Here is a 21309-nt window from a genome sequence, read left to right on the forward strand (position 1 = left end):
GCTGGAATGGGCTTTTACAAGGTGTGACTAGTTTACACTTTGTAGAACCAGCCCTAATTTTACACTTGCAAAATAACACTTACGGCGCAAAAACGAAGCTAGAAAGCTTTGTGGATCGCCTTAAGTGCTAATTTGCATACTAGCAACGGCATTTCGACTCGAAATGCCCCCAGCGGCGGATGCGGTACTGCATCCTAAGATTAGGCAGTGTAATTCAATTACACATGCCTGATCTTCTGTCTAACTTTGGAAAAAGCCTTTTGAGGATCGTTTCCAAAGTTACACACAGACTGAACAGCAGTTAAGTCGGAGTATCTCTTTTGAGGATCTGGCCCATGGTTAGTAAATGTTTAGTCAGGGTAGGAAGGGTTTATCGTTTCAATAGGTCTTTATTCGTTTTAGAAAACTGAGCAAACATAACAGCATATATGCAGTTGACAAGCTATTTACATTGTAGTCACTAAAACATCATATAGCAGATGATGAACAAAAAAATAATAAATAAAATAAGATACAAGTATATATCATGTTAACCAAACAAAAAGCAAACCTTCTTGAGTCAGAGAGTCCCATGCACCTTTCAGATAAATGGTGGCTGATAGCAAATCAGGAAATCAAGTACTTATTAGAAAGGTAGGTTATTTTCAATAGACTTGGTATGGGGCTGCTTATTATTTTCATACCAAGTTGTCCAAGGTTGCCATCTGGCACAAATACTAGAGTAAAATCCATTAGTGAAAGCAAACATAGTCTTGTATGTACAATGTAAGTGAACTACTTCAAAGACTTCCAGACTTAATGGAGAGTGGAATGGGGATAGATAGGGGGATGGTTATGGCAGGTGACAAGAAAGTTCCCATGTTGCAAACAGCCATTGGAAACTATAGTGTAATTTATACTACTAAAAATGATATAAAAAACATCAGGGAAAAAAAATAATAATACAGTAAAGTGTTTGTTCACCAATCCCAGAAGTCTGAAGTCTGCTAAGCAAATTAGGTGAGTTGGAAGCTCTGGTGCATGAGGAGAGCTAAGATGTAATCGGTATTGCTTCAATCCTCACATGACTGGGCTATTAATATTCCTGGCTATGCACTCTTTCGGAGAGACAGGGTAAAAATGGCAAAAATTTACAAACCTATTACAGGATTTTATGGTCCAGTTTATTGAGGCCCCAACTAGGAATGATGCTCTGTTGGACCTGGTAATCTTAAACCATGCAGAGCTTATTACTAATGTTCAGATGAAGGAACACCTGGGTAGCAGTGATCATAACATGATTTCATTTGATGTTAGATATAAGCAAGAAATACATACAGGAAAGATAAAAACACTTAATTTCAAGAGAGCAAATTTTCCATGGATGAGGGCTGCTCTCCAAGACTTAGGCCGCGTACACACGATCAGTCCATCCGATGAGAACGGTCCGAAGGACCGTTCTCATCGGTTAACCGATTAAGCTGACTGATGGTCTGATGTGCCTACACACCATCAGTTAAAAAAACGATCGGCCAGGAGCTCAATCTGCACCCTCTATAAGGAAAATACATATAAAGTGCTGTTCTTTTGGTACCTGACCCCAGACGTCCTCCACAGGATTTATCCTTCCACCTCTGACCGATGCTGGCGGTGCAACCAGGCCAGGGGCACATTGTTCCACATTTACTGGACCTGTCCCTTGATAGTCCAGTTTTGGACTCGGGTGCAAGAGCTCCTGACCCGCCTCGTGGAGGCACCCATACCCCTCTCCCCGAAGCTGTTCCTACTGGGCCTATCCCAACCCCGCATAGCTAAACCCTATAAGAAACTCCTGAGACACATAACCACAGCTGCGAGGTGCCTGATAGCACTTTATTGGAAGAAACCAACGCCCCCACCCCAGGAAGCCCTTTATGCTAGGGTCAAGGATGTAGAGCTTATGGAAAAAATGACAGCTAGGATTCGGGATAGGCTGGAGGACCATGACCTGGTCTGGGAGAGGTGGCATTCGGTGGAGGACCCGCCGTGAGCTGACAACAGACCACCAAGGTACACTACCTCACCCGACACTCCTGCCTGCTCCCCCCCCCCTCCCCTTCCCCCAGTCTCCCCCCTTCTCTTTCTTTTTTCTCTCTCTCCTCCCCCCTTTTTTTTTCTTTTCTCTTCCTTCCCCATCTTCTTCTTCTACTCTACCCTCTCACTTCTTCTCCTCTCCTCTTTGTTACCTAGTTGTTTTATACGTTACTGAATGTATAACTAAGAATGTGGCCGCTGTGTAAGCACATTCAGCTGGAATTTTTGTATTACCTCTATTATCTTACACTTGAAATGCTGCTACATTTTGTATTGACCTTTTTTCGAAAATAAAAAATTGTTATTTGAAAAAAAAAAAAAAAAACGATCGAGTCCAACGCAGTGACGTAAAACACAACGACATGCTGAGAAAAATGAAGTTCAATGCTTCCAAGCATGCGTCGACTTGATTCTGAGCATGCACAGGTTTTTAACCGATGCTTTTGCATATTAACCGTCGGTTTTAAACCTATCAGTTAGGCGTCCATCGGTTCAATTTTAAAGCAAGTTCTAACATTTTTGACCGAAGGATAACTGACCGATGGGGCCCACATACCTTCAGTCCGTTTTCCATCGGTTTTGACCGACCGCGTGTACGCGGCCATAGACTGGAAGAAACACAGAACAGAAATTGGAATTCTTCAAAAAGGCTGTTTAGGACCTCAATGCAAAGTATATTCCTATGGGCAATACGTTTAAAAGGCTAAAAATAAAACCTATGTGGCTCACGGTCAAAGTTAAAAAAGCTATAAACAATAAGAAAAGAGCTTTTAAAAATGAAGGAACACTAGTGTCGTTTAAATGTTACAAAGAATATAACAGGATATGTAAAAAGGAAATCAAGGATGCAAAAATTCAAAACAAACAACAGATTGCAAAAGATAGTAGGACAAACCCCGAAAAATTGTTTAAATATATTGGGCCAGATTCACGTAGCGCAGCGGATCTATAGATCCGCTCGATCTACGTGAATTAAGATCCGCTCCCGCAAGTTTAGGAGGCAAGTGGCTAATTCACAAACAACTTACCTCCAAACTTGCGACGGCGGATCCTAACTCCCCCGGCGGAATTCAAATTCCGCGGCTAGGGGAGTGTACTATTTAAATCAGGCGCGTTCCCGCGCCGATTTAAATGCGCAGGCGCCTTTCGGGGAATTTCCCGGCGTGCATTGCTCCCACTGACGTCACTAGGACGTCAGTGGTTGCGACGTGAGCGGGACTTGCGACGCGCGTGTTCGTAAATCGGCGTACGCAAACGACGTAGGAAAATTCAAATTCGACGCGGGAACGCCGACTATACTTAACATTGGCTGCGCCTGATAAAAGAAGGGGTAAGTATACGACGGAAAACCGCTACGGAAACGACGTAAGAACACTGCGACGGGTCCGCGTACGTTCGTGAATTTGCGTATCTCGCTGATTTACATATTATTTATCCTAAATCAGCGGGAACGCCCCCGGCGCCATTTTTAAATTTAAAAAAAGATCCGACAGTGTAACACATTGTAACACTGTCGGATCTAGCCCTATCTATGCGTAACTGATTCTATGAATAAGGCGCATAGATAGGACCAGTGTAAGTCAGAGATAGTGTTGAGCAGAATATGCCATATTCGATTTCGCGATATATCTCGAATATATATTCGAATATTCGAGATATATTCGCTAAATTCGAATATTCGTGATATTTTATCGAAATTAAATGATTGCGATTTTTCGCTATTGCGAATGCGAAAATAATTGCGATTTTTTGATAACTGCGGTAGGAGCACTCTGATTGGCTCAGAATATTCGTGATATTTTATCGAAATATCGCAACATGCGAATGCGATATTTATTGCGCAATTTCGACAAATGCTGTAGGAGCACTCTGATTGGCTCAGAATATTCGTGATATTTTACAATACAAAATAATTGCGAATATTCGGCAAATGCGGAAGGAGCACTCTGATTGGCTCAGAATATTCTTGATATTTTACAATACAAAATAATTGCGAATATTCGGCAAATGCGGAAGGAGCACTCTGATTGGCTCAGAATATTCGTGATATTTTACAATACAAAATAAAAAGTGTTTTGCATTGGTGGTGATTCTTTACTCTATCCATCTGTCACAGCCATTTGTCAATCAAACACCTTGAAGATTGAACACGTTCATGCTGCATGCTTTGGACTTTTTTTCACTTCACATATCAAAGACATTTTTATGAAAGATTATTTTTCTATTATTGGGACTATATTTCTTTATATATTTGTTTCACTGTGTATTTCACAAGTTATTTGCGCTTGCTTATTTTATAATTTGCCCACATGTCTTGTCACTAGACATATTTTTTATTCTTGTAGAGCGACTCCATTTTCTGTCTTGTATTAATTTATGTTGTATAACATTTTTGAGTTGCTGCTGTATTCTCCCCTTTTTTAAGGTATGCGCAATTTTTTCCTTCTTACAAAAAAAAAATAATATCAAACATACAAATATTCATAACATACACATACACAAAGCCCCCCCTTTTGCATCAGAGACAATCAGAGTTCTCCTACCACAGTTATCGAAAATTCGCAATCATTTTCGCATTCGCAATAGCGAAAAATCGCAATTTTTTTTTTTCAATTTGGCAACATAAAAGGATCGCCTCAGCTTAGCTACTCGGCCCAGGGTCTCTAATCATACCAGCAATGCTTTTAGACGTCGATAGGATGTGATCTGTTTTAAAAATCAAATTGAAAAAATGCGAATATTCGGAATTGCGAATATTCACCGCGAAATTCGAAATATAGCGCGATTTCTCGAATATGCTATATTCGAGTCGAATATTCGCAATGCGAATATTCGTGAGCAACACTAGTCAGCGATACGATGGTGTATCTGTAGATACACCGTCGTATCTCTTTGTGAATCTGGCCCATTAATAGTAAAAAGGTCAGGTCTGAGCATGTAGGCCCTTTACAAAATAATCTAGAGTGGGTGACTGGGGACAAAGAGAAGGCTAATTTATTAAATACTTTCTTCAGCTCTGTGTATACAATGGAGCATGGGGGAGCTCATGTCCATAATGGGGGTGGTAGTGACAAAGCCCCAAATGATACACAATGGCTCAAAAGTGATATGGCCCAGAAATATTTAGACAGAATAAAGATGGATAAAGCACCTGGACCAGATGGCATACGGTCACGGATCTTAAAAGAATTGAGCTTTGTAATTTCAAAGCCATTATATCGGATTGGCACAGGGCCAATGTGGTGCCTATATTTAAAAAAGGAACAAAGGGCCAGATCCTCAAAAGGGATACGCCGTCGTATCCCTGTTTCTATCTTTGGAACTGATCCACAGAATCAGTTTCCCAAAGATAGGCAGAAGATCCGGCATGTGTAAGGGACTTACACTGCCGGATCTTAGGATGCAGTACCGCATCCGCCTCTGGGGGCATTTCGAGTCGAAATGCTGCTTCGCGTATGCAAATGAGCACTTACGGAGATCCACAAAGCGGTTTAGCTTCGTGAAATCTCCGTAAATACTTACGTTGCAATCGTAAAATTAGGGCTGCTTTTACAAAGTGTAAACTGTTTACACCTTGTAAAAGTAGACCCTTCTTTGCAGCGACGCTGATTTATTTTTTTTATTTTTTTCGCCGTATCTTTTTTTTTTCCCGACGCAACTTTTTTTACCCGGGGCGATTCACAAAACACGGCGTAACGTAATTTCGCGCTATGCCCGTCGGGAAAATGACGTCACGAGCATGCGCAGTACGTCCGGCGCGGGAGCGCGCCTAATTTAAATGGGACTCGCCCCATTTGAATTGGGAACGCCTTGCGCCGGCCGGATTTAAGTTACACAGCCGAAAATTTCTAGGTAAGTGCTTTGTGGATCGGGCACTTAGGTAGAAATTTTGCGGCAGTGTAACTTAAATCAGAATAGTTAAGTTACGGCGCCTCTTTGTGGATCTGTACAAAACAGATTATAGCGCACACATGCAAAAATGACATTTATCCTGCAAGGCTAGTTAAAAACACCTGAACATATTCAAAAATACGGGGGTTTGGTCACACTATATAATCATATAGTGCTAAGCCCACTTACTGCGACAAAGTACCCCGAATTAGTGGGTCCTACCCTAGTAATAGAATGAAAGAACCTGGGTCTCAACCATGGGAGATAAACTCCTCTATGTGGGAGAACTGAAGGGTTTCTTCCTATACACTGGTGGCCACTAATGTGAGGTAATGAAGAGGGGGAGGGGTGCTCCAGCCAAGAGACCTGGTCAGAGTCTATACAAAATACAAAAAGATACTTGGTGGGCACACCCAAAAAATGCTATACATCTAAGCTGGTGCTGCTATAAGACCAAATACAGTACAAAACAGATTATAGCGCACACATGCAAAAATGACATTTATCCTGCAAGGCTAGTTAAAAACACCTGAACATATTCAAAAATACGGGGGTTTGGTCACACTATATAATCATATAGTGCTAAGCCCACTTACTGCGACAAAGTACCCCGAATTAGTGGGTCCTACCCTAGTAATAGAATGAAAGAACCTGGGTCTCAACCATGGGAGATAAACTCCTCTATGTGGGAGAACTGAAGGGTTTCTTCCTATACACTGGTGGCCACTAATGTGAGGTAATGAAGAGGGGGAGGGGTGCTCCAGCCAAGAGACCTGGTCAGAGTCTATACAAAATACAAAAAGATACTTGGTGGGCACACCCAAAAAATGCTATACATCTAAGCTGGTGCTGCTATAAGACCAAATACAGTACAAAACAGATTATAGCGCACACATGCAAAAATGACATTTATCCTGCAAGGCTAGTTAAAAACACCTGAACATATTCAAAAATACGGGGGTTTGGTCACACTATATAATCATATAGTGCTAAGCCCACTTACTGCGACAAAGTACCCCGAATTAGTGGGTCCTACCCTAGTAATAGAATGAAAGAACCTGGGTCTCAACCATGGGAGATAAACTCCTCTATGTGGGAGAACTGAAGGGTTTCTTCCTATACACTGGTGGCCACTAATGTGAGGTAATGAAGAGGGGGAGGGGTGCTCCAGCCAAGAGACCTGGTCAGAGTCTATACAAAATACAAAAAGATACTTGGTGGGCACACCCAAAAAATGCTATACATCTAAGCTGGTGCTGCTATAAGACCAAATACAGTACAAAACAGATTATAGCGCACACATGCAAAAATGACATTTATCCTGCAAGGCTAGTTAAAAACACCTGAACATATTCAAAAATACGGGGGTTTGGTCACACTATATAATCATATAGTGCTAAGCCCACTTACTGCGACAAAGTACCCCAAATTAGTGGGTCCTACCCTAGTAATAGAATGAAAGAACCTGGGTCTCAACCATGGGAGATAAACTCCTCTATGTGGGAGAACTGAAGGGTTTCTTCCTATACACTGGTGGCCACTAATGTGAGGTAATGAAGAGGGGGAGGGGTGCTCCAGCCAAGAGACCTGGTCAGAGTCTATACAAAATACAAAAAGATACTTGGTGGGCACACCCAAAAAATGCTATACATCTAAGCTGGTGCTGCTATAAGACCAAATACAGTACAAAACAGATTATAGCGCACACATGCAAAAATGACATTTATCCTGCAAGGCTAGTTAAAAACACCTGAACATATTCAAAAATACGGGGGTTTGGTCACACTATATAATCATATAGTGCTAAGCCCACTTACTGCGACAAAGTACCCCGAATTAGTGGGTCCTACCCTAGTAATAGAATGAAAGAACCTGGGTCTCAACCATGGGAGATAAACTCCTCTATGTGGGAGAACTGAAGGGTTTCTTCCTATACACTGGTGGCCACTAATGTGAGGTAATGAAGAGGGGGAGGGGTGCTCCAGCCAAGAGACCTGGTCAGAGTCTATACAAAATACAAAAAGATACTTGGTGGGCACACCCAAAAAATGCTATACATCTAAGCTGGTGCTGCTATAAGACCAAATACAGTACAAAACAGATTATAGCGCACACATGCAAAAATGACATTTATCCTGCAAGGCTAGTTAAAAACACCTGAACATATTCAAAAATACGGGGGTTTGGTCACACTATATAATCATATAGTGCTAAGCCCACTTACTGCGACAAAGTACCCCAAATTAGTGGGTCCTACCCTAGTAATAGAATGAAAGAACCTGGGTCTCAACCATGGGAGATAAACTCCTCTATGTGGGAGAACTGAAGGGTTTCTTCCTATACACTGGTGGCCACTAATGTGAGGTAATGAAGAGGGGGAGGGGTGCTCCAGCCAAGAGACCTGGTCAGAGTCTATACAAAATACAAAAAGATACTTGGTGGGCACACCCAAAAAATGCTATACATCTAAGCTGGTGCTGCTATAAGACCAAATACAGTACAAAACAGATTATAGCGCACACATGCAAAAATGACATTTATCCTGCAAGGCTAGTTAAAAACACCTGAACATATTCAAAAATACGGGGGTTTGGTCACACTATATAATCATATAGTGCTAAGCCCACTTACTGCGACAAAGTACCCCGAATTAGTGGATCCTACCCTAGTAATAGAATGAAAGAACCTGGGTCTCAACCATGGGAGATAAACTCCTCTATGTGGGAGAACTGAAGGGTTTCTTCCTATACACTGGTGGCCACTAATGTGAGGTAATGAAGAGGGGGAGGGGTGCTCCAGCCAAGAGACCTGGTCAGAGTCTATACAAAATACAAAAAGATACTTGGTGGGCACACCCAAAAAATGCTATACATCTAAGCTGGTGCTGCTATAAGACCAAATACAGTACAAAACAGATTATAGCGCACACATGCAAAAATGACATTTATCCTGCAAGGCTAGTTAAAAACACCTGAACATATTCAAAAATACGGGGGTTTGGTCACACTATATAATCATATAGTGCTAAGCCCACTTACTGCGACAAAGTACCCCAAATTAGTGGGTCCTACCCTAGTAATAGAATGAAAGAACCTGGGTCTCAACCATGGGAGATAAACTCCTCTATGTGGGAGAACTGAAGGGTTTCTTCCTATACACTGGTGGCCACTAATGTGAGGTAATGAAGAGGGGGAGGGGTGCTCCAGCCAAGAGACCTGGTCAGAGTCTATACAAAATACAAAAAGATACTTGGTGGGCACACCCAAAAAATGCTATACATCTAAGCTGGTGCTGCTATAAGACCAAATACAGTACAAAACAGATTATAGCGCACACATGCAAAAATGACATTTATCCTGCAAGGCTAGCTAAAAACACCTGAACATATTCAAAAATACGGGGGTTTGGTCACACTATATAATCATATAGTGCTAAGCCCACTTACTGCGACAAAGTACCCCGAATTAGTGGGTCCTACCCTAGTAATAGAATGAAAGAACCTGGGTCTCAACCATGGGAGATAAACTCCTCTATTTTTTTACCCGGGGCGATTCACAAAACACGGCGTAACGTAATTTCGCGCTATGCCCGTCGGGAAAATGACGTCACGAGCATGCGCAGTACGTCCGGCGCGGGAGCGCGCCTAATTTAAATGGGACTCGCCCCATTTGAATTGGGAACGCCTTGCGCCGGCCGGATTTAAGTTACACAGCCGAAAATTTCTAGGTAAGTGCTTTGTGGATCGGGCACTTAGGTAGAAATTTTGCGGCAGTGTAACTTAAATCAGAATAGTTAAGTTACGGCGCCTCTTTGTGGATCTGGCAAACCGTCTTTACCAAGTAATTATAGACCTGTTAGTTTAACTTCTATAGTTAGGAAGATACTGGAGAGATTAATAAAAGACCACATAGATCAGTTCTTGCTGGAAAAAAAAAAATATTTAAGCAACAGACAGCATGGATTCATATAAGACAGAAGTTGTCAGACAAACCTGATTTCTTTTTATGAAGAGGTAAGTAAAATCTTTGACAGAGTCGTGGACGTGGTACACTTGGATTATGCAAAAGCGTTCGATACAGTTCCGCACACACAGCTCATGTGTAAGGTGAAGTCTACAGGCTTGTAAATATCAGTTTGTAAATGAATAGAAAACTGTCTAAAAGACAAAATTCAGAGAGTAATGGTTAATGATTCTTACTCTGAATGGTCTAAGGTTATCAGTGGTGTACCCCAAGGTTCAGTATTGAGACCCTTACTTTTTAATATCTTTATAAATGACATTGGGTCTGGGATCAAAAGAAATATTTCTGTCTTTGCAGATTTTTTTTTTTTTGTTATTATTATATTTTATTGATTTTCAACAAATACAGAAGCGTACTTAGAACATCATAAATAACATCTTCACAATGTAAACAAGGCAAACATATGCAGGATACAATAGACTTAAAAGGATGACCATTTCGACAATCTTTCATACACGTGACTAATCACATACTATAAGAAGATAAAACTTTTCAAGTTATCAAACCTGCATAGGGGAGTGGGGGGGGGGGGTCCTGAGACTCAGAAATGCAAACTAGGAAGTATCAGACCAGCAAGGGTCAACCCAGTACCCGTTCACCCCGAAAGGGAACATACTGTGAACGGGATGTGACCTTAAGTAACCTAACAGTGTAGAAGGGTGATCAGTCAGCTATAAGTCTAGTCGTTCTGTCTTTGCAGATGACACCAAGCTATGCAGTGGAATTGGGCGACTATGTGGCAGATGAGGTTTAATGTTGATAAATGTAAAGTTATGCACTTGGGGGCTAAGAATATTTTCTAGAGGAAAAAAGATTTCATCTCCAAATCCGGAAAGGTTTCTTCACAGTAATGCTGCGTACACACGACCATTTTTAATGATCTGGTAAAAAACTTTTTTTAACGTGATTCTTGTCAAGCCTGCCTTGCCTACACACGTGAAAAAAAATGCTTGAGCAAAGCACGGTGACGTACAACTCGTACAACGGCACTATAAAGGGGAAGTACCATTCGGATGGCGCCACCCTTGGGGCTGCTTTTGCTGATTTTGTGTTAGTAAAAGTTTGGTGAGAGACGATTCGTGTTTTTCAGTCTTTGTGCTTTTCAGTCTGTTACAGCGTGACGAATGTGCTATCTCCATTACGGATGCTAGTTTTACCAGAACGAGCATCCCCATCTCATAACTTGCTTCTGAGCATGTGTGTTTTTTTACGCCGTTAAAGCTTACACACAACCGTTTTTCACGACATTAAAAACGACAAAGCCTGTCTGCCTTACGGGCAGACACACGGCCGACAGCACAACCACAGACACTATATTCTGGCTGAGATGATATGTTATGTTTGCATTTTCATTGGACGTATAACTCCAGAACTCTGTTATAGCATAAGCCATGTACTTTTATGTGCCATTGTCTTCTGGCATTTTGTTATGATAAAACCTTCAATAAAAATCATTAAATTTAAAAACGACAAAATGAAAAACAACGCAAAAAAATAGAGCATGTTCTAAATTTTTAATGGCCATTTTTCATGTCATGAAAAATGCTCTGGAGCCCACACACTATCCTTTTTAATGACATTTAAAAAAAATAAAATTCACGTCGTGAAAAACGGTTGTGTGTACGCGGCATAAGAGCTGTGAAAATGTGGAACAGACTCCCTCCAGAGGTGGTTCTGGCCAGCTCCGTAAATTGCTTTAAGAAAGGCCTGGATATTTTCCTAAATGTACATAATATAACTGGGTACTGACATTTATAGGTAAAGTAGATCCAGGGAAAATCTGATTGTCTCTCGGGGGATCAGGACAGATTTTTTTCCCCTGCTGTAGCAAATTGGATCATGCTCTGCTGTTTTTTTTTGCCTTCCTCTGGATCAACTGTGGGTATAGAATTGGGTATATGGGATTGTACGATTTTTTTTTATTTTTTTTATGGTTGAACTAGATGGACTTGTGTCTTTTTTCAACCTGACCAACTATTTAACTATGTAACACTTCAGGAGGAGAATTTCCAGTGTCTCATTAGTACTAATCTAGTAGCTAATAGAATATGGGTAACTACCATTCTTGGGTATAAGGAGATATCATCAATTACCAAGTCCAGGATAGCCAAATTAGGTGATATCTGCAATGGGATGGCTGGTACCTTGGAATAAACAAAACAAATTGTAGGGCATGACTGGGCCAGGGATTTACATGACCACAGGAGGTGGTACAAGGTATCAACTTGCCACAGCCTCTCCAACATAAGTTGGAGATGTTGGATTGAAATTTAGATAGTTGATAAGGCTTTAAAGCGGAGGTCCACACAAAAATGAAACCTCTGCTCTCCGGACTCCTCCCCCCTCCAGTGTCACATTTGGCACCTCTTGAGGAGGGAGAAGGGAGCAGATACCTGTCTAAGACAGGTATTTGCACCCACTTCCGGGCATAGACCCCCACATTATGGGAGTCTACGCCACATCCGGCGCACCCCTGCTGTCTTCTGAGAGACACACAAGTCCCAGAAGAAAGCAGGGACCAGTAGCATTGCGCAGCGTGAGTTGCACATGCGCAGTAGTGAACCAGGAAGTGAAGCCCCAAGGCTTCATTTCCTGATTCCCTTACGAAGATGGTGGCGGCAGCATCCAAGTACCGAGGGATGGGTCGGACTCGGGTGCCAACATTGCGGACACGCTGAACAGGTAAGTGTCCTAATTTTAATAGTCAGCAGCTGCAGTATTTGTAGCTGCTGACTTTAAGAAAAAAAAAATTGGCGGACCTCCGCTTTAAGTACCAATGCAATGTTATATCTTGCATAAATTCCCATATATTAACACTTCTAGTGGATACATAAGTGAGTTTAGCGCTTGTTCTCATTGAGTCATTTTAAATGAGGCTCTCATGTCAGCTTCACATGCAATAAAAGGGGAAGATTTAGTAAAATTGTTCCTATCCTGCAAGATTGCATAAAAAAGAGATATACCACCTTTTGCTGTGTTAGACTGCTGATAATAATATGCAATTTGACAATGAAGCTGGCAGGTTACCTTGATACACTGGAGTAAAAGAGAAACTAGTTGCAAATGTTCTTAGGTAATGTTTCATGAATCAGGTTGACATCCACTTTAAGTTTATTCTTAGACTGTATAGCATTAAGCCAGGCATGTCTAAAGTCCGGCCCGCGGGCCAATCGCGGCCCTCATTTCGGTTTTGAACGGCCCGCCTGGTTACTTGGATATATATATATTTTGTGGTCCCCGACGATCTCCCAGCACTGGGGCCACAAAGATGTATATGCCTTGGAATGGGACAGGGAGGAGGCGGAACGTGTGCCGCACACACCTAGGAGAATTTCCTGTTCACGGGAGGCCTCTGTATTAGAAAGTATCACCCTGCCATTGGACGTTATGTCCATCAAAGGAGGCAGGACTTTCTATTAAAAAGGTTGCTGTGTAAACAGGAGATTCTCCTGTAATTAATCTTTTGCACTCGTGAGTGCATTCCTGACAATGGCGAGTGCATTCCCGGCAGTGGCGAGTGCATCCCTGGAAATGGCGAGTGCATTTCTAGCAAAGGCGTGTGCTTTCCTGGCAATAGCGAGTGCATTCCTGGCAATGGCGAGTGCATTCCTGGCAATGGTGGGTGTATTTTTGGCAATGGTGGGTGCATTTCTGGCAATGGTGAGGCTACATTCATGGCAATGGTGAGGCTACATTCAATCGAATGGTGAGGCTACTTTAATGGCAATGGTGGGTCTGCACATGGGCACTTGTGAGGCTGCAGATGGGCACTGACCCTTATTTTACTTCACAGTTCTTTATTTAAATATTATTTTTATTTATTTATTTATTTAAATATTATTTTTTTCCTGAAACTTCTCTCCTAAAGTGAAAGTGTGTGTTATGTGCCAATAGATAATACGCCTGAGCTCATCTTTTTAATCACAAACAGTCACAAAGACAAGACAATTCTTGTTGGGCATTGTATTAGTGCTCAGACGAACACACTTCATCAAATCTGGCCCTCTTTGAAAAAAGTTTGGACACCCCTGCATTAGACCATAGGATCTCCCTATGATACCATTCAGAAAGAGATAGATTTGGGATAGCTAGAGTGCAGACAGCTAGTTGGATAGGCAAAGTGGTCACTCAATCAGTTTCCATAAGGGAATTACGTTCCCCCCCAAGTATTTAGGGAAGCCAATATGGTAGGAGATACAGAGGGCAAGGTCTGTTGTTTTATGAGTTGTAAAAATAAATAATTAACCACTTCAGCCCCGAAAGATCTTACCCCCTTTTCTGACCAGAGCATTTTTTGAAATTCGGCACTGCTTCACTTTAACTGACAATTGCGTGGTCGTGCGACGTTGTACCCAAATAAAATTGACATGCTTTTTTTGCCACAAATAGAGCTTTCTTTTGGTGGTATTTGGTCACCTATGCGGTCTTTATTTGCGATATAAACAAGAAAAATGCAAATTTTTAAAAAAAGCTATATTTTAAACTTTTTGCTATAATAAATATCCCCAAGAAATATATAAACAAACATTTTTTTTCCTCAGTTTAAGTTGATATGTTATCTTCTACATATTTTTGGTAAAAAATCACAATAAGTGTATATTGATTGGTTTGCGCAAAAGTTATAGCGTCTACAAAATGGGGGATAGATTTATGGCATTTTCATTATTATTATTTTTTTAGTAGTAATAGTAGCAAACTGCAATTTTTATCAGGACTGCAACATTATGGCAGGCACATCACACACTTATGACACTGTTTTTGGACCAGTGTCATTTATACAGCAATTAGTGCTATAAAAATGCACTGATTACTGTATAAATGACACTGGAAGGGAAGGGGTTAAACTCTAGGGGGCAATCAAGGGGTTACGTGTCAGTCCTAGGGAGTGATTCTAACTGTAAGGGGAGGGTCTCACTACAACATGACCGAGATCACTGCTCCCAATGACAGGGAGCAGTTAATCCCTGTCATGTTGCTAGGCAGAACAGGGAAATGCCTTGTTTACATCTCTCTGTTCTGCCTCTCCTCACCACAATCACGAGCCGCCGGCGAACATCGAGGCGGGCGCCCGCTAGATGGTAAATTTAAAGGGACGTACAGGTACACCTATTTGCCTGCCCCTGCCATTCTACTGACGGAAATCAGCGTGTGTCAGTCGGCAAAGGGTTAATTATGTTTTTACTCGACACCTGGTCTGATTCTATTTTGAACCAAAGAGATATAAGAGGGTTGTCAAACCAACCCTTTAACTGGGTTAATATGTGGGCTATATAATAGTCTTGCAAAATTAAGTGGCCCACGTCACCTGCTCTCTTATGCTTGATAAGTTTACCAAATACACAACATGCTTTTTTTGTTGCCACAGAAATGTATTTACAGTTGATTGCAGAGAGTGAAAATAAAAATTGGGTACTGGAACAGGCATGGTTCTAAATAAGTATAATACAGTAGTTAGGGCAGAACTATCATTTTAAAAGCTGTCAGTCTGCCAGACCATTGCAATTCAGGTTTAGAGATTTGAAGCAATGATGAACATACTTTCTGTAAAAAGGGTAAAAAATTTTACCTAAAGAGTAGGCTGACCAATTGAGTGAGCGTAGTTCCAAGATAAGTAATCCTTTCATCTCTCCAAACAAAAGAAGTAGGAAGTTCTCATAGGAACCTTTTGCAGTGTGTTTTTTCAGTGGAGATAGATAGAGCAGGGCTCAGTTTGCTACTAGGGAGGTAGAGTGTCAGTGTAGTGTTAGTGCAGTCTGAGTATAGTGTGAGTATAGTGTAGTGCATAGTGTAGTGTGAGTATAGTGTACTTTGTCAGTGTAGTGTCAGTATAGTGTGAATATAGTGTCAGTATTAGGGATGAGCTGAACACCCTTGCGAACAGGCAAAGAATTTGTGCGAACACGCAAATACCATTAAAGTCTTTTGGGACCCGAACATGAAAAATCAAAATTGCTCATTTCAAAGGTTTATATGCAAGTTATTGCCATAGAAAATGTTTGGGGACCTGGGTCCTGTCCCAGGGGACATGTATCAATGTAAAAAAAAAAAGTTTTTTTTTTTTTTTTTTTTTCAGGAGCAGTGAGTTTAATAATGCTTAAAGTGAAACAATAAAAATGTTATATTCCTCTAAATATTGTGCCTGGGGTGTCCTTAGTCTGCCTATAAAGTAGCACATTTTTCCCGTGTTTAGAACAGTACCACAGCCAAATTACATTTCTAAAGGAAAAAAATGTATTTAAAACTTCTTGCAGCTGTAATGTATTGTCTGATCCCAGCAATATAGATAAAAATTATTGAAAAAAACGGCATGGGTTCCCCCCCAGTCCATTACCAGGCCCTTTGGGTCTGGTATGAAAATTAAGGGGAACCACACACCAAAATGATAAAAAACAATTGCGTGGGGTCCCCCCAAAATCCATACAAGGCCCTTCAATTCTGGTATGGATATTAAAGGGAACCCTGTGACAAATTAAAAAAAAACAGCGTGGGGTTCCCACTAACATCCATACCAGGCCCTTCAGGTCCCATAGACTTTAGCAATTTGCACGATCTTGCCTTTCGTTATCGGGCATTCTGCGGCGCTCAAATGTGCCACCATCAACCCATAATATTTGCTGTTCGGCGAACGGGCGAACACCCAATGTTCGAAGTGGAACTTGCGTTCCTATCAAACATTGGGCTCATCCCTAGTCAGTATAGTGTGAGTATAAAGTGCCGTGAAAAAGTATTCATACCCCATGACATTTTCCACATTTTCTCATGTTATAACCAAAAACGTAAATGTATTTTATTGGGATTTTATGTGATATACATACACAAAGTGGCACATAAAAGTGGAAGGAAAATGATAAATTGTTTTCAAAATTTGTTACAAATAAATATGTGAAAAGTGTGGCATGCTTTTATATTCAGCCCCTTTTACTCTCATACCCCTAACTACAATCTAGTGGAACCAATTGCCTTCAGAAGTCACCTAATAAGTAAATACAGTGGGGAAGTATAAAGCAGGGTTAGGTTATAGAAAATATCTCAAGCGTTGAACATTTCATGGAGCACTGTTCAAGCCATCATCCAAAAATGGAAAGAGTATGGCACAACTGCAAATCTACCAAGACATGGCCATCCACTTAAACTGACAGGCCTGGGCAAGAAGAGCATTAATCAGAGAAGCAGCCAAGAGTCCTATGGTAACTCTGGAGGAGCTGCAGAGATCCACAGCTCAGGTGGGAGAATCTGTCCACAGGACAACTATTAGTCGTGCACTCCACAAATCTGGCCTTTATGGAATAGTGGCAAGAAGAAAGCTATTGTTGAAAGAAAGCTATAAGAAGTCCAGGTTGCAGTTTGAAAGAAGCCATGTAGGGGACAAAGCAAACATGCGAAAGAAGGTGCTCTCATCAGATGAGACCAAAATCTATCTTTTTGGCCTAAAAGCAAAATGCTATGTGTGGCAGAAAACTAACACTGCACATCACTCTGAACACACCATCATTTATTTCATCAGGGATAGGGAAGCTAGTCAGAGTTGATGGGAAGATGGATGGAGCCAAATACAGGGAAAAAAAATAGTAATTTTCCTTCCACTTCACAATTATGTTCTACTTTGTGTAAAATACATTTATGGTTTTGGTTGTAACATGACAAAATGTGGAAAATTTCAAGGAGTAAGAATATTTTTTCAAGGCACTGTAGTGTGAGTATAGTGTGAGCATAGTGTAGTGTTAGTGTAGTGCTGTTTGGAGGGTTTTAAACCCCAAAGAACGTGATTATTCTTATTATTTTAAAACTCATAATTCTAATTCTAGAATAGATAATATTTTTGTTGATCATTATCATCTTCCTTTGGTAAAATCAGCTACTATAGGGACCTGTTCTGTCTCAGTCTATGCCCCTGTGTCACTAAGTTTGATGTTGTCTGACAACAATATAATTGGAAGCAGAATGACTCTTTTTTCTGTGACATCAAACTATACCGATCGTTCTTGTTATTTTGCAGTCCCCTGAAATGTCTGAGTCTACCTTATGGGAAGCTCATAAGGCGCATATGAGGGTAAGCTAATAGAATTGGGGACGAGGGAAAAAAAAGAACAACAACTAAAACTGACAGAGTAATTATGACTTGGAAAAAGTACAAAAACGTTCTTTGTATAGAGCTGCGTTGGTAAACCTTAAGTGAAAATGGGAGGAGCTTAAATTATTACTTGAATTGGATCAAAAAAGCGCTTTCAGCTCGTGTCTCAGAGATGGTACAAATGGGGCTACAAAACAGGAAAAATGTTGGTCCGTTCATTACAGGAAATGAAAACAGCGACCTTTATTCCTAAGACTAAATCCCACTCTGGGGAATATGTATATACTGCACCACACATTGTGCTGGTTTTACGTGATTTTTACGCAGACCTGTACAGTGTGAGGAATAAACCAACCCAAGAAACCTATAGAGTCCCTGCATGTCCACTTTTTGTTTTTGACTGTGTTTTGTATGACCTTTGAATTGTTTTGCTTCTTTTTGGGATTTTATTCTTTGCCATTTTTTTTAAATAAAATTTGCCTGTCAGTGTGCGGCAGTCCAGGGTGTCTCTTTCTTTCCCCATCGAGTCGTCGTAAAAAATGGAATCAGAATTTACAGAGGAAGAATTTTATGCAGCTCTGAAAACAACACCGTCGGGTAAATCCCCAGGACCAGATGGATATACCATTTCCTATTATAACATATTTTAAAGAAATCCTTGTCCCATACCTGACTTCTTATGCCAACTCCATTGCGGGATCGGAGTGTTTTCGAGCTGAGTCATCTACTGCACATACATCCGCATTACAAAAACCAGGGAAAGATCTAACTTGCTGCGGAAGTTTCTGTCCAATATCATTACTTAGTGCAGATATAAAGTTGTACGCAAAGGTTATAGCTACTAGATTACTAACTTTGATCCCGCAGTGGATAGGACTGTATGTACGTGAAGCCAGGGACAACTCCCTACGAACCATGCCCATTATTTCCTATGTTAGGGACAATTTCCAGCCTGTTACTCTCAACTGATGCCAAAAAAACATTTAACAGGGTGGACTGAGAAAACCTGAAGATAACTATGATGTTTTTGGGATTAGGCCCAAGAATGTTTCACCTAATTGCATCTTTGTATGCCCAACCAACTGCCCGTATAAAGGTTAATAGTTTATTGAGCGACACATTCACCGTTAAAAACGGTACATATCAGGGATGCCAATTATCACCAATTTTATTTTCTATTTAATTAGAACCCTTTCTTTTATGGTAACTGTACGGATGAATCCAAATATACATGGTGTGAAAGTGAAAGGAACATAAATTATCTGCAGATGCTGATGATGTGTAATTTTATGTTCAACAGCCAAGGATTACTCTGAAAATTTTTCTCAGATGGATACAGGAATTTAAAGTGATTGTAAACCCTATAAAACAACTTTATGCTACAGGTAAGCCAATATTAAAGCTTAACTGTAGCTACCAAGGATATCTCCTAAACCTGCACGGTTTAGGAGATGTCCCCTGTCCCCTGCATGTGCCGATGTAATCGGCACATGCGCACTTGCGCACATGTGCCGTTGCTTCAGTCTGTGTGCCGTTACCGTCAGTTCCCGCGCGCATGCGTGGGAGGGACGTCATCGCGGCTCCAGCCAATCACAGCGCCAGAGCTGCGATACCCAGAAGCAGGCCCCGGGTGACGTGTCGGCAGCCGGAGGGGGAGACAAGGACTGCTGCGGGGGCTTTGATCTGAGGTAAGTAATGCATAATGAGCTAGTATGCATAGCATACTAGCTCATTATACTTTTGTTGTGCATGTTTTTTTTTTCATTTGGCTTTACTTCCTCTTTAAATATATCTAATTTTAAGAATAAATCTGAAATATTGAAAATCTTGATACCGATACGTGAGGCAGAAACCTTGAAACCGTTATCTCCCTTTACTTGGTTATCATCTATGTTAAAATATCTAGGTATTTATCTTACATCTAATATTACTAGTTTATTTTGACATAACTATCTCCCCTTGCTTAATAGCATTAAGTAAATGGTCTTCCTTTTGCCATTTGTGGTTAGGAAAGAACAATGTCATAATAAATGTTCTCAAGTATATATTTTTCAAATGTTACCTCTAAAGCCGTGTACTCATGATCGGTTTGTCCGATTAAAACAGACTGATGGACTGTTTTCATTGGACGAACCGGTCGTGTGTGTGCCCCATTGTTTTTTTTTCCATCGGTGAATAAAAATAGAACATGTTTTAAATTTTTCCTATGGATAAAAAAACAATAGAAAAATCCGATCGTCTGTGTGGAACTCCATCGGACAAAAATGCACGCATGCTCAGAATCAAGTCGACGCATGCTCGAAAGCATTGAACTTTATTTTTTTTCGGCTTGTTGTAGTGTTGTACGTCACCGCATTTTGGCACGATCGGATTTTTGACTGATGGTGTGTAGGAAAGACTGATGAAAGTCAGCTTCATCGGATATCCGACGAAAAAATCTATCAGATTAGATTTCATCAGATATCTGATTGTGCGTACAGGGCTTTAGAGTCCCCACAGGATTTTTCTTGACGTTTCGATCTATTATTGCACGATTTATCTGGAAGGGACAGTGCACTAGAATATCATGTAATATTTTATATCGCCCTAAAAGAAGGGGGCTGGCTAGAAATAGCATTGTCAGATATTGATCTTGCGGTTGTATTCTGGATATCTCGATTAACAAGGGTGCTGGCATCCGCATCTGCAACACCCCCGCTGACTATATCTACGTTGGCATTATGGGATTCCTTGCATACTCAATATTGCTGGAAATATAACTCCTCTGTTGGGGCATAAATATTTTATGCCAGGAGTCCTAGATAAAGGTTTTGAATAATGGTTCCACGTGTCTATACCGTTATTATGTCATGCAATGGAGGATTCAAAGATCAAATCATTAAGGTCTTTATGTGGGGAAGCCCAACCAATCTTTTTGGATCAGTGGAGGTATATGCAGCTATCCCAGTTTATCCGGAACCTTCTGCATCCTATTCACTCTTTGAATAGGTTAAATATCATTGAAGCGATAATACAAAATAAAGATCTGCCAAAGCATTGTATTTCTCAATTGTATAAAGCCTTATTGAGATTGCAGAGTCCGGGCTACCCAGACTATTTGGGTAGCTGGGAGTTTGATGTGGAATTTAGATGTACAGATAAACAAAAATACAAGGTTATGCAACTTACTTATATGTCTTCCATTTCAAGCAAAATGGAGGAGGTGAATTTCAAACTCCTTACTAGGTGGCACGATACACCAGAAATATTACACGCTACGTATACGTCAAACTC

Source organism: Rana temporaria, chromosome 3 (assembly GCF_905171775.1).
Source record: "Rana temporaria chromosome 3, aRanTem1.1, whole genome shotgun sequence".
NCBI lineage: Eukaryota > Metazoa > Chordata > Amphibia > Anura > Ranidae > Rana > Rana temporaria.